Genomic DNA, 14,738 nt, shown 5'->3' with positions numbered 1-14,738 from the left:
TAGTAGTATCATAAGTCCCCATTGCAGTGTCCCTCCCCTCTCTCAAGATTCCCCTCCTCATAAAATGCCCCACATCTTCAGGCACCCAGACTATATTTCTGAAGGTAGACTAAATGGTACAGGGACCAGAGTGATAACAGTAATCAAAGGTTGAGGGGACATTTTTTTCATTAGAATTTCTATTTAAATATGGGACTCTAAGGCCAAAAATCCTTTAGGATCCAAAGGAATTATACTCAAATATGTATTTTAGACTCTGACTAGAAACTGGTGGAAATGTTTTTGCTTGGGGGACTGGGGTGAGAAAAGGAAACTATTTAATTCTGCCTGAATTATAACATCCACTCATGAGACCAGACGTATTGCCAATTTCCTGGAAAACATATCAGAGCTGCTCTGAAGATGGTCCTTTAGCTTACCTTTTAAAAATTATTTATATACTTTTTTTCAAGATAGAGTAAATTAGTATTAAACGATGTGCTGCTAAGCACAAAAAAAATAACATTGAGCAACTAAGAAACAAGCAAATGGAACTCATGAGGTGACAAGCAAGGGATTAGAGAACACATAACAAAAGTTTTAAAGATTTTTCAATAGAAAAATAAAAAAAAAAAAGAAAGAAAGTTCTGAAGAATGCTTTGACTCCAAGAGATGTCAATTGGTGCTTACCTGAACATACACTTGGGTTGAGGGGTACAGCTGGCAGGGGGGCATGAATAACTTTTGAACACATCTATACAAGTTACTTTAAGCCACAAGCCCCACTCATTGCTGCCTCAACTCACAAAATAAAAAAAGATAACATTTAAAGTAAGGTAAATGATAAAGAGGCAGTATTTGGAATCTATCATCGACTGTTTCCTATGCTTGTAAGCCACAGATTTTGGAGTGGCAGTACAATTATTAGATGATTTTTACGTTTCTCTTCATTGAGCTGAGGATCAATAGCATATGAACTGAAGGGAGAGTTTTGCCAGTGTTAGAGATTTTTAATTAATATCAACTTGCTAAGCCCTGGTGGAAATTTGAATTGCTATTTACAGATGTATAATGTAAAAAGAAAAATAATGCTATTCGTTAGAATTGTATTTGAGTGTTGGACACTCATTAATACATTTTAGATTAATTCAAAATATTTAAATAATAAATATACCTTTATATTGTGTTCTCATGAAGTAATTTTTAAGGCAGATCTATGTCCTATTGTAACCCCTATCTTCAGCAAAATGTCTAGCATGTAGGGGACTCAATAAATATTTCTTACGTAAATGGTGAAATCCATAAGTTGCAGTCATTTACGCTGCTAATAATAATAAGGGTTAAATACTTACTGAGTGATTACTATATACCAGACATGAGAACTAGCACTTAGAACAATGGTTTTCTTTGTAACATCTTTCTTACTCCTTACGGCAACACCATGAGGTAATTGCAATCATGATTTTCAGATTAAAAATCAGGTAAATGAGATACTAACAGATGAAGTAATTTGTCCAACTAGTGAGTGACAAAGTCATACACAGGCAGACTGATTCAAAATTCCTGTGCTTAGTCACCATGTCACATATTTTTTGAATCTTCTGGTGTCTTTTTTTGACACTCTTATTCACTTTATAAGCCTTTAATGAGTGACTTTTAAATGATAAACATTGTTATAAATACTGAGGTTACGAGAATTAACCAAACACAAAGTTCTATGCTTTCATTAACCTTAGTATATTGGAGAGAGAAATGGAGAAGAGACACAAAATAAATAAGTAGATTAAAAGATTAAACCAGAATAAAGAGGACATAGTGTGACAATATAATTTGCTATTTTAGATAAGAAGCCAAGTAAAGCCATTCAGTTAAGGTGGCATTTGACGAAAAATATGATGAAAGGAGGAAGCAATTTACATAAATATGTCAGGGGAAATTGTCATAGCCAGGGGACAGCAGCAAGTGCAAAAGCACTGGGGCAGAATAGCAGTTGGCATCTTCAGAGAAGACTGAAGTGGCCAATGTGGCCAAATCAATGAGAAAGAAGGCAAGAAGAAGAGAGTGAGAACAAACATATACCAGAAGGAGGCCGAGGACCTTTTGGGACATAAAACAAAGACTTTGGATTTTATTCTGAGTAGGTTAGGGAGCCATTGAGGGCTTTGAGGAAATGATTTTAAAAAATAAACACATAGAGACATAACTGTTGATGTTATACAGACAATAGACCATTCATTACAGATTACATAGAAATATGAAAAAAATCTCCAGAAAGATTATAAAATTAAAAATTTTATTTATATAACTCAGTGTCTGTCAGGCCTAATATTCTAAGCCAAGATAAACACCATAGTATGATTCAATGTTTAAAATTCTATCAAGCAGGTAAAACTGAAAAATGAGGTTTAATAATATTAATAGATACAAAGTGGTAAACCAATGAAGACCACCATGGAAAAAAAAACAAAAACCTCAGTAAGGTTGCTACCTTATTGCAATATATACAATATAGCACAAGGTGGATATGATTAAGGAAAGACATATTAGAAATTCTAAATTGCTGAAAATATTCTATTTCCTTGCAGATAATTGGTACATGAGTGTTCATTTCATCATTTTCTTCTTTGAGTCTATGGTATATTTTTCACTATTATGTTTTTAAGAATGGCTGGTAGGGCAAGACGAGAACAGGGAAAGTATAAATAATCTTTAAAGAATCTTCTGAAGAAGAGAGAGTGTTAAGAAGAGAACATAAAGTCAAAACAATTTGCGTAAGATCAAAGAGACTGTTTTAATACCACTGAACCGTATCTAGAAGACAGAATATGATTACAGATCCAGGAAGGACAGAGTAACAAACAGAAGCAGATGGAAGGAGGGCAGAAATCAAGAGAAATTTGCATGTATTCTTTTCTCTTATCTATTAATTGACAAAATTTCTTTCACATAGATATATGTGTTAAAATGCCTAAGGAGATAATCAAACCATTTTTGGAAGGAAAGTATAGACTAAACTCAAATGCTCAGGTACTTTGCGATATATTTTTTATTTCTGCTTTTTAAAATCTTTATTACAAACACTTTCAAAAATTACTAGAGTAGACAGAATAAATATAATGAACCTCCACATATTCATTATCCAGATTCAACAATTATAAACAAATGGCAATTTTATTTCATCTACACTCCCATTTACTTCTTCCTCTCCCATGTTATTTTAAAGCAAATCCTGGATAGCATCTCATTTAATCTGTAAACATTTCCAAATGCATCTCAAAAACATACGTACCCTTAAAAAACATATTTGCAATGCCATCACCACACCTTAATACATTAAAAGTATAGATCAGCTAAATCTTTGACATTGATAAGACCCCATCAGCTCTCAGCCACCAAATCTGCAGATTTTCTCAAATGTATCCTATTCTCTCCAACTTGACCTTTTTCAAAATGGATGAATGTGTTCTTCCAATTCTCCCATTTGTGTTCTGAGTCACAAGTTATTCAAGTTAACGTGTATTCCAGGTAATCAGTAGTTCTAGACTCATTTATCAATTAGAACTTTATTACAGTAATAATTAGAATAACATTTAATAGAAAGGGTTAAAGAAAAATTGAAAAGAAAATAAATATTTAGAAATATCTAAGTCTTCTCTAAAAAATTTATAGTAGAGATAAAATTTTGAGTGTTCATTGTGTACTCAGTGCATGTAGAAAAAGAACTCAGTACATGCACAGAGAAGCATGTCAAAATCATTCAGTTTGTTCCCAGGGCTCTGACACCAGCTGACTTAGATTAAATAGCAGTGAGCTGGAAAAGCATTCTGGGTATTGGTATGCAAATGAATTCACCAAGCATTTCTTCCTATGGCTTTGGAATTCCCACAACCACAAATACATGAAACATATATTTTTAAATTGCATTTTAAGCAAGTAAATACAATGCTAAAACTGTCCTTTTCATGGGCCAGAAATGATCCCAATGGACATAAAAATATTTTCTAAGAGGAACAAAACTAATTTTTAAAAGATGGGTTTATTTTTAAAGTGTTTTTAAAGATACATGGGAGCACACACATCAAGCATAATCGTTCATCCACAACTGCAGCCTCAACACATTGTAATGGTTTTCTCTGAATTAAGCCATTTCTATTTAGGCATTGTTAAGGAATACCATAATTGGCATGTGTACAAAGAAGCTGAAGATCAACGATTTTTTGGACATTGAAAAAACATTGTTCATAAAGCCTCTGGAACATTGGTTTGGCTTTTCAAATAAGTACTATCTCAGTCATTTAATTGTATGAGAAACCAATAGTGCTCAGAAGCAATAACTGATTTGGAAAAAAGAAGAAAGAGAAAAAAATTCCAGCACAAAAATTTACATAGAGAATTTTACAATATATTTATATTTGACACCTTGACTGTCAACTCCTCTTACCCCGAAGAGAATGAATTATAGTAAAGTCATCTCAGTAAAGTCATGGCTCAGATGAAATATTACAGCAGCAGTGCTTTAGTAATGTGACACAGCTTCTTGATTTTTCTTAGTATTTAACTCCACCTCCTTCACACTCTCCCCTGCCCTTAAATAAAGTAGTATTCATTCTAAAATTATAAACTGAAATGCAGAATGCAAGCCATTCTTTTTCCTGTGTAAGCCAAGATCACTTTGCAGTATATCCCTGCAGGGGACCTAACAGGGAATTTCCAAAAACATTAATGTATTCAGAAGAAATGTCAAAATAAAGAAAGCCTGTAAACATTGTCTGTGGGAAGCTTTTTGTGCCCTTCCCGAATGCAAAATGAACTCTCATTTTCCCACAGAAGTAGGATCTGTTTCTGCCATCTAGTGACAATCAGGCCAATGGGTGCTTAGGAAAGAAACACATTTTCTAAATAGGTTTAACAAATCAATCCAAAACAACTAGGGTTTTATACATATACACAGTTACAAAGGCAGGCGTGTGCGCGCGCATACACACACACACACCCCTTTAGAAAGGAGTCTTTAACAGGGTACCCACGGTGTAAGGGTATCCAGATGTTCCTGGTTTATCTTTGAAATAAGAAAGTAAATAGATAACCATACTGATTACATGAACAATGCTTTTAACATCGTCAAATCACTTTCCAATGTTAATTTTTTCATCACAGGAGTCCAAGAGGCAGTTTGAGCACTAATTGGGAGTGTGAGTTCTAGAATTCAAAGCTTACTTGCTTCCATATTTGAAATCTTGTTAATGACTCGTCCAAGTATGGGATTCAGCTCTCCTGATTACTAGACTTTTGTTAACTGGCTATATCTCATATACATCCATATATTACATAAGGTTACATGACTGCATTATGATGAAAGCAAGAAGATGAAAATTTAGCTTTCTTTCCAAAGTTCTAATTATCAAACTTTACAAAAAATATGAATATCTGTAAGCAGATTAGAATGATTTGATGGCAAAGACACCTGTAGTTATGGAAGCTGAGGCGAGAGGGTCATGATCTGGAGGACAACTTATTACCTTTTAGAGATTTTGGTTCCCCAGCCAACCTCAAAATTTGAGATTGAAGGATTGAGGAAAAAGGAAATAAAAGCAGTATGTTATTGCTTGCTTATTTTCCTATAGTATTGCTCATTTTTCTCCTCACTTTTACTTAGCAAATAAAACATAACCTCTTTATTTAGGTCAAACTTTTCCAGGTCAAAGAAGATAGGAAAATTCTAGGAAGGGGATGATAGCTTTTTCTAAGAATGCGTAAATGGTAAATGTAAATTCCACCCACAGACACAGGAGAGAAGGCTGAATATTTAAGCATAGGTGCAGGCCAGTGGAAGGGCCCTGTGGAAATATTTTTCTTCTCTCTACAATTTATTTTTCTGATACAGGGTCACACTCTGTTGCCCAGGCTGGAGTGCAGTGGTATGAACATGGCTTACTGTGGCCTCAACCTCCTGGACCCAAGTGATCCTCCTGCCTCAGCCTCCCCAGTAGTTGAAATCACAGGCACACACCATCACATCCAGCTAATTTTAAAATCTTACGTAGAGATGGGATCTCGCTATGTTGCCCAGGCTAGTCTCAAACTCCTAGGCTTATGTGATCCTCTTGCCTTGGCTTCCCAAAGTGCTGCAATTACAGGCATGAGCCACCATGCCCGGCCACCTCTCTCCACCTTTTATATTTACATATATCTGCTTCCAAGACAATGTTCTCCTGATTTGTATCCTACGTCTATGGCTGCTCATTTTCATATTCTTTACATATTTTCTCTTATCTCCCCAACCCTTCCATGTTGGAATCCCAGAAATGCATTCTTTGAACCTTTTACTGTTTTCTATCTATCCTTACTCCTACAGGGATCTTGTCCAGCCTCATTGCCTTCAGTACTATCTTCAATACTACGCAGTAACAATTCACAAATTTGTACCTACAGCCAAGAAAATTTCCCTAAACTCTAGATTTGTATCTCTAACTATCTCATTGAGTTCCCCATCTGAAAATATAAATGGCATCTCAAAACGAATACATTCAAAATTGAGTTTCTTAATATTTCCACCAAAACTTGTGTTCCCTTTCCCATTTCCAGTGGGAATTCCATCTTTCTGGTTGTCCAAACTGTTCGTGTTGTTCATGATGATATGAATTAACCGTATCAATGTAGCTGTGCCTAAGACTACAACTGGATTTTCCAGTTAAAGTAGCCAATAATTTCGTGTCATTTGCCACACACAAAAAGGTCTTTACAACTATTGCTCTATATGCTTAGCCAACATCTCTTCATCATTTTGATTGCAGACTGGAAGTGTTATCCTTTGAAAAGCATTATTTGATCTCATAAGATTGGGTCAGGCATACTTCTCATATGATGTCAGACATATACTTGCATACTGATGCTGTGTTGTAGTGCAGATAAATTGTTTAATTACTTAATTGCAAAATCTGAAAGCATAGGCTACATCTGTGTTCTTAAGCATTGGCTATCTTTTGAAAAGTGCATATTAAACACTCAATCAATTTTGTTTTGTTATTCAATAATTATGAATCTTAAATCCAACTTTTTAATCTAGCTATGTATTAATTTAAATGCCTAAGGTGGGCTGGGCACAGTGGCCTGTAATCCCAGCACTTTGGTAGGCTGAGGCAGGCTGATCACCTGAGGTCAGGAGTTCAAGACCAGCCTGGCCAACATGGCAAAACCCGTCTGTACTAAAAATACAAAAATTAGCTAGGCATGGTGGCGGGTGGTTGTAATCCCAGCTACTTGGGAGGCTGAGGCAGAAGAATCGCTTGAACTGGGGAGGTGGAGGTTGCAGTGAGCTGAGATTGTGCCACTGCACATCAGCCTGGGAGACAGAGCAACATGTTGTCTAAAAAAAAAAAAAAAAAAAAAACCTAAAGTCACAAGTAACAAAAAATTTAACTCAAATGTTTTAAACAATAAAAAAAAAATCATTTTATATAACAAGAAGTCTCTAGCAGCAGTACAATTCCAGGATCAGTATAATCAGAAGTTTAGCCATCTCATGTAATCCCAGTACTTTGGGAGGCCGAGGTGGGTGGATCACGAGGTCATGAGTTCAAGACCAGCATGACCAACATGGTAAAACCTCGTCTCTGCTAACAATACAAAAATTAGCCGGGCATGGTGGTGCATGCCTGTAATCTCAGCTACTCAGGAGGCTGAGGCAGGGGAATCACTTGAACCCGGGAGGCAGAAGTTGCAGTAAGCCAAAATGGCACCATTGCACTCCAGCCTGGGTGACAGAGCAAGACTCTGTCTCAAAAAAGTTTAGCCATCTCATCAAATATTTCAGTGTGTTAGATTTGTCCTCAAAATGATACATTCATAGTCATAAAGTGACTTCAGTAGATTGAGGCATCATATCCAAACATGACATTTACAGGAAGATAGACACTATCTCTTTCTTAAGTCTCTTTTTAAGACTGATGGAGCAAGGGAACGTTTTTCAGAAGTGCCCCCAGACTATCTGTCATATATCAATGGCCAGAATTGCCCATTCCTAAACTAATTCCTGGTAAGAAGGAATAGAAACACTTTGCCTTGGAGTAATCATTCAGAGTTACCATGTCATAACCTTTAAGTCTGATTTGTCTCAATCTGACCAAATGTGTAATAGTGAAATATCTTTCCAAGATCCATGGCTGGAAGTTAAATTACTGAGCTCATCAACTCCAACTCTCAGTGGCTTACATGAATTTATTTAAATAAGCAGCTCCGTTTACTAAGGTGATAGCTCTCCTATCCCCATTGCTCCATGCTCTGAAATGTGAATGAGTGATATACATGACTGACTCCGTTTCCAAGTATAACTGCTAGCATATTTTTTTACATTTTTTAAAAATGTTACTTTAAGTTCTGGGATACATGTGCAGAATGTGCAGGTTTGTTACATAGGTATCATGTGTCATATTGGTTTGCTGTACCTATCAATCCCTCATCTAGGTTTTAAGCCCCTCTTGAATTAGGTATTTGTCCTAATGCTCTCCCTTCCCCTTACCTCCTAACCCCTGACAGACCCCTGTGTGTGATGTCCCCCTCCGTATGTCCATGTATTCTCATTGTTCAACTTAGAACCTATCCAAATGTCCATCAGTGATACACTGGATAAAGAAAGTGTGGCACATATATACCATGGAATACTATGCAGCCATAAAAAAGAATGAGTTCATGTACTTTGACACGGATGAAGCTGGAAGCCATCATTCTCAGCAAACTAACACAGGAACAGAAAATACAAACACCACACATTCTCACTCATAAGTGGGAGTTGTACTACTAGCATTTTTCTGGTATGTTTCTACCTACAGAATTTCAGTGTTTGGGACTTCCATGCTGGAATGCATGTGCCAATTCCTCTGCAATCTGCTCAGATCCCTCTTGGTAGATGCTATCTTGGTATAGAAGCAGAGAGGTAGCAGATAGGAGAACAGTACTCTGCCTACCTTTCAGATTAACGCCTGCATGGTAGAAGGTGATGGACGAAAGGCTCAAATAGAAAGAGGATTGTGTTTCAATAAATTTAAAATAAAATAGAGAATTAAATAGAACTCAGTAAATGGATTTACTTGGGCTGTATGAGGGAAATTATTAGCTTTTCTCCCATGATGGAATAAATATCATAAGGTCAATTAAACATCTAAGATTCCAAAGGAGGCATACTCATCTACAACATTTTCCAAGCCTCAATGGGCAAAGCTACTCAAATTGGGGGTAATGGACATTCCTGGTTTCAATAATGGCCTCCCTCTTTTTATCCTAAAGCCATCTTTCTCTCTACTCTCAAGTTCACTTAAAATATTTCACAAGGATTTCCTATACAGATGACTAGCAGTTTTTGAACACACACTATGTATAAAGCACTAGGTCACACAAGTTATGTTATTTAATTCACATAACCATGTGACATGGGCATGCATACTTTCATTTTACTGATGGAAACTGAGGCTGAGAAAAATAGAGTTTTTGTACAAGATTACCAAGTAATTGGCTGAGCCAAGCTATGAACCTATATCGAGCAACCTTATACAAACTCTCATTGGGTAAAAAACAGAATTTTATGGAATTAAAAAAATTTTATTTCATATGTAATTCGAAAATTGGGTCTCCTACTTACAGAATCTTTGCCAACTCCTAGTGTATAGGATCAAAGTGTTATAAAGACAGCTGAAGTGTGTTCAGTAACTGTTATTAGTCAGGCATAACAGTTTATGCTGTGGTAATAAACAACAACAGAAAGTTTCTTACTTGTTCCCTTGGAAATAATACCAAGCAACTGAGCTCACATGTCATTATTCAGAGTAATTCTGATGCCCTTGCCTACTTTAAGGGAATGAAAAGTCATAATCCTTTTCGCATGTCCACATGAAGCAGAGATCCAGAAGTATTGGTGAACATTAGGGATGTCTATGAATTAACCACTTGGATAATCTGTGTTCTTTATTTCTTTGAAGGTGGATTCATAGAGTTGAGGAGCAACCTCTGCCTAATAACATGGGAAACAGAAACTTATTTGACCATCTTTGCATAGCTAGTTCCATCTTCCTACATCATATATTACATTTGTGGGTGCTGCATTTAAATAAGGTCTGAAATGGGTCTTTCTACATTTATACTCCAAATGAAATCTGTTGTCAAAAGTCAAAAATAGAAACCTTTGAGAAAAATAGATATACTTAGCCTAGAAAGAATAATTTTATCATAAAAGAACTTCCCAAATAAAAGAGGCAGATACATTTATTTATCTTTATTCCTCACTTTTCTTTAAAACATTTTACTTTATCAAAAGAAATGTGCACATGCCGTATCATGCTAAATAATACAAACACATTAAAATGTTATTAGACAACACTTCCCCAGCTCTGCTACCTCTGAGTTATCCAATGTTAAAATTTTAGTGTGCATTATTTGAGATATGCCTCTATGCTTATAATAATATGGAGGGATTTTTCTCTTAACAAAAATTGGTTCATGTGATACCCATTTTTCTACAACTGCTCTTTTCTATATCAAGTGCGTATTTTCAGATCAGGATATATTAATTTCACTCATTCATACTAATAGCTACAAAATATTCCCAGTTAAAATTGTACCTTAACTTCTGCAACCATGTACCATTCATCTATTTGCAGATATCTAGATTATGTCCAGGTTTTTGCCATTATAACCAATGGTAAAATAAATCTCATTGTATATGTTTTATGTATTATCACTTTTTTACAAAAATTCTTTAAAATGAAGAGGCTAAGTCAAAAGATACATGTATATGTTAAAATTAAATAATGTCATATTATTTTCCAAGTGTTTACTATACTCACATACATCATTTATTGTTGATATGGTTTGGCTCTTTGTCTTTACTCAAATCTCAAGTGAAATTCTAATCCCCACAGATTGAAAGAGGGGCCTGGTGGGAGGTGATTGGATCATGTGGGAGCATTTCCCACGTGCTATTCTCATGATAGTGAGTGAGTTCTAATGAGATCTGATGGTTTAAAAGTGTGACAGTTCTTTCAGGAAACTTTGAATTTGAGCAAGGTAGCCTTAGTATGAATATAATTAAAAAGGAAATTAAACCAGCAGAAAAGTAGTAGATTACAAACAAAGTAAATGGTGATACTGACCTTAGGTACAACTCAGGTTTATGTATGACTTCTTTTGCCTATGAAACCTTCCTGTTCCTTAATTTATAAATTTAAGAAATAGGAATACTTTTAACTTGACAGTGCTGATGATTTGCCTGTGTTGGTAAATATTTGTCAAAAAACTTGGGAAATATATATTCATATTTTATGCAAAGATGTTAATTATGAATAAATGTTCAGAATTGTGAACAAAAAAAAAAAAAAGTGTGACAGTTCCCCCTTCGTGCTCTCTCTTTCTCCTTCCACTTTGTGAAGAAGGCTCTTGCTTCTCCTTCACCTGACACCATGATTGTAAGCTTCCTGAGGCCACCTCAGCCATGTGGAACTGTGAAAAAATTAAACTTACTTTCTTTATAAATTACAGTCTCAGGTAATTATTCATAGCAGTGTGAAAATGAAAATGGGCTAATATGATTGTCTATCTCTATCTCAGAGGCATAAATGGTAGGTATGTTTCTCTTCTATCTCTCTAAAATTTATGGCACCTAAAGATTTGCTTGTAACTTTTATTTTTGTTCATCAAACATACATATAAGGTATCTCAAGAAGTAATCGAAGGAGGGAAAATGGAGAGAACAGATAGTAAAGAGATAAGGGGTAACTAAATTTTTAGGCATTCTACTTCACTAACTAGAATATACATGAAATCTTGAAAATTTCTTTTTTACTTGACCAACCAAGTATATTTCAAAGATCCCCACATCATGACAAGGTACATGTCCCAAGGGAATACTCATTATTTCTTCAGAGGTTGACACATTCAAACAAAGGATACTTGTGGTAATCTATTCTGTCTACACGGACCCTATTAACCTAGAATAAGATAAAGTACCCTGTTTTAAAAGAAATTCTGCATTTATAAATTGCGAAAACATTTTATCTCCTAAAATATATATAATTGGATCTCAATATAATTTCAGAAATAAAACAAAGAGAAAATCAAAATCAGAATTGTATGCCATGGAAGTTAGCAGCAGAATATCGTGGCCAAAAGGATAAATAAAATTAAGGACATTTAAGAACTGACACCACAAAACATAATCAGAAGAAGGAAGTGTTTTCCCCCTTTATTTTTCTATGCCATCATCATCAATGGTCAATTACAACAATTCATTAGAGCACTACAGTAATGAAAGTTAACTGGTAGATTTCACTTTTGTGTGGCTAGTGAACTATGGTCTGTTATGTGATCACAGGCTTTGACCCAATCGCATGTATATCTCGTTATGTTTTCCAGGGTCTGAAGATGCTTGAGGACAACGAACAGATAGAATAATTAAAATCCACCACCCAACGTGGAGAAATGATGCAATGATTATAAAAAAAGCATGTGTTACTAAGAAAAATTAAGCAGCAACATATTCTGATCTGCTGAAGAATAGCAAGTTAAACATGATAAAATTCCTAGCTTAAATGATTAAAAGTTCAAACTCAACCTTCTAAAGTTTTATGTCATTTTTACATAGCATTGTATTTTAAAATCCAGCCAAACATATTCTCTTCAACATTATTATGAAATTACATATTGTATATTCCATTCCTAGTCTTAGACAGGACTTCCCAGAAACAGACTCTAACATAAGCGACATATGCAAGTGATTTATTAAGGAAGACTTCCTTCTAGGAGAAACCTAGAAGGGAGTCAGGGATGCAGAGTATAGAAACAAGGAGCAGTTAAGTAATGGAAGATTTCATGCAAGCTCCCACAGAGGGTAACTTCAGACTGATCTTGCAAGGAAATTCTGGGATGTAAGTTTATCATAAGATTGTCCTCTCTGGATGTAAGAAAGCTGGGATTTCATGAGTCAGTCAATCATTGGCTTATGTGCTCCTAAGTAACTCCAGTAACTCGAGGGCAATCCTCTGAGGAGAATTGCAAGTGCATGCTGTTAGATGCGAAAACACATGAAAAGTGAGAAAAGGGTGTGCAGGGATTGTAAATGGGATCTGCAGGGGTCTGAGTAGAACACTGGCAGTGCTTGCTGCAATCTCAAATATTTTTTAACATTACCCAGAAAATTTCAAAACCAAGCATTCCCTGTATCAGTCTCTTTAAATTTGGTTATGCTGTAGTTTAAAAAAAAAAAAGATCCCTCGATGGCTTAAAATAAAGGAAGTTAATTTTTGTTCAGGATACAATTAGAGGTCAGTGGGGGTGGGGGCTGGGGAACTCTGATCAATGAACTAATTCAAGGATCGAGGTTCTGACAGTGAGCCATCATCTTAAATGTTATCAACTACTGCCCCAGAGAGTATAACTCTAGAAGATTCTGCACTGGTAAGGCTCTGAATTGACACATGTTACTTTTGCTAGGAATTCATTGAGTGGAAATAGTTTCATGTCCCCGTTCCTGTAAGCACAGCAGGACCTGAAAGTGATGTAACAGCATGGGCCTGAATGGTGAAAAATTGGAAATACGGAACAAGTTAATAACCAACACAATACCTGATGAATTCAATATCCAAACCATCACTTTTGAACAAGTCAGTGTTATAAATAAGTAAAAATTTTACTTCAATTTTTAAGTTGAAACTAAATTTTTTAATTATATAATTAGTTATAAAAATTAAAAATTTTCCAATTGAATTTATAAAGTCAATAAACATACAGATGGCTCAAAAAGATCGAATAATTTCTGCATTATGTTTGGTGGAGTTGATTTCTGTTAACTTAAATCATAAATTGGAAAGTTGTAGACTGGACATCATATTGAAATAGACAGTGTTAGATAATAAAATGTAAAATGTAGATATCTTTTTTAAAAACTTAGGTTAAGAGGAATAGGAAGAAAAAAGCAGAAGAGCTAGAAGAAAAGGTATATATTTCTCGAGAATAAAACCAAAATATTCAAAAATCCCCCCATCAGAAATGGTGGACCAGGAAGAAGCACAATAGTAGAAGACAACTTGGTATTTTGCATGGATGAAAGTTCACCAAAACTACTACAGTATATATTGTTATTAAGCATATACATACATATAGCTCTTTAAATGATCAGCTATAGGTATCATCATACATATGGTGGCCAGTTTGGAAATCTACAGCTCAACATTAAGTTATGCAATATAAAACGATATAAGAACAAATACTGGGGACTGGATTTCCAAGGCAATATTGAAGATGGTACCATGCTGAATAGAGGAAAATGTATTATTTTGTAGAAGAGTTACATTTAGAAGTAGATAAATTATTCAATAAGAAACATGATTATGTGATGGTAAGATTAGACTAGACATATTTAAGTATATTTAGAAATCTCCACAAAAAGGAAAAAAAAAAAAAAAAGACAAAAAAGAAATCAAGTGTTTGTTAATCAATTGATTGTCAGTTAATGGACAAAATTTATTCACCATCTACTATGTTAGGTAATATAATCTTAAATTTCCTATTACTTGATATCAGTCAAAATCTCTGTACAGAGAAAAAATATTTAGAGAGAATTATCAAAAATATGTAGTCCATTCATACTAGAATTTAGATCTATGGTGATATACATTTTTTGAAGGAAAGTCTGTGTAATTGAAAAAAACTCGCAAATTGCTTTTTATCCTCATTCAAAATAAAAATATGCCTATATTACATATCATGGGGAAAAT

This window comes from Piliocolobus tephrosceles, chromosome 4 (genome assembly GCF_002776525.5).
Source record: "Piliocolobus tephrosceles isolate RC106 chromosome 4, ASM277652v3, whole genome shotgun sequence".
Taxonomy (NCBI): domain Eukaryota; kingdom Metazoa; phylum Chordata; class Mammalia; order Primates; family Cercopithecidae; genus Piliocolobus; species Piliocolobus tephrosceles.
Note: the sequence above shows the minus strand (reverse complement) of the source record.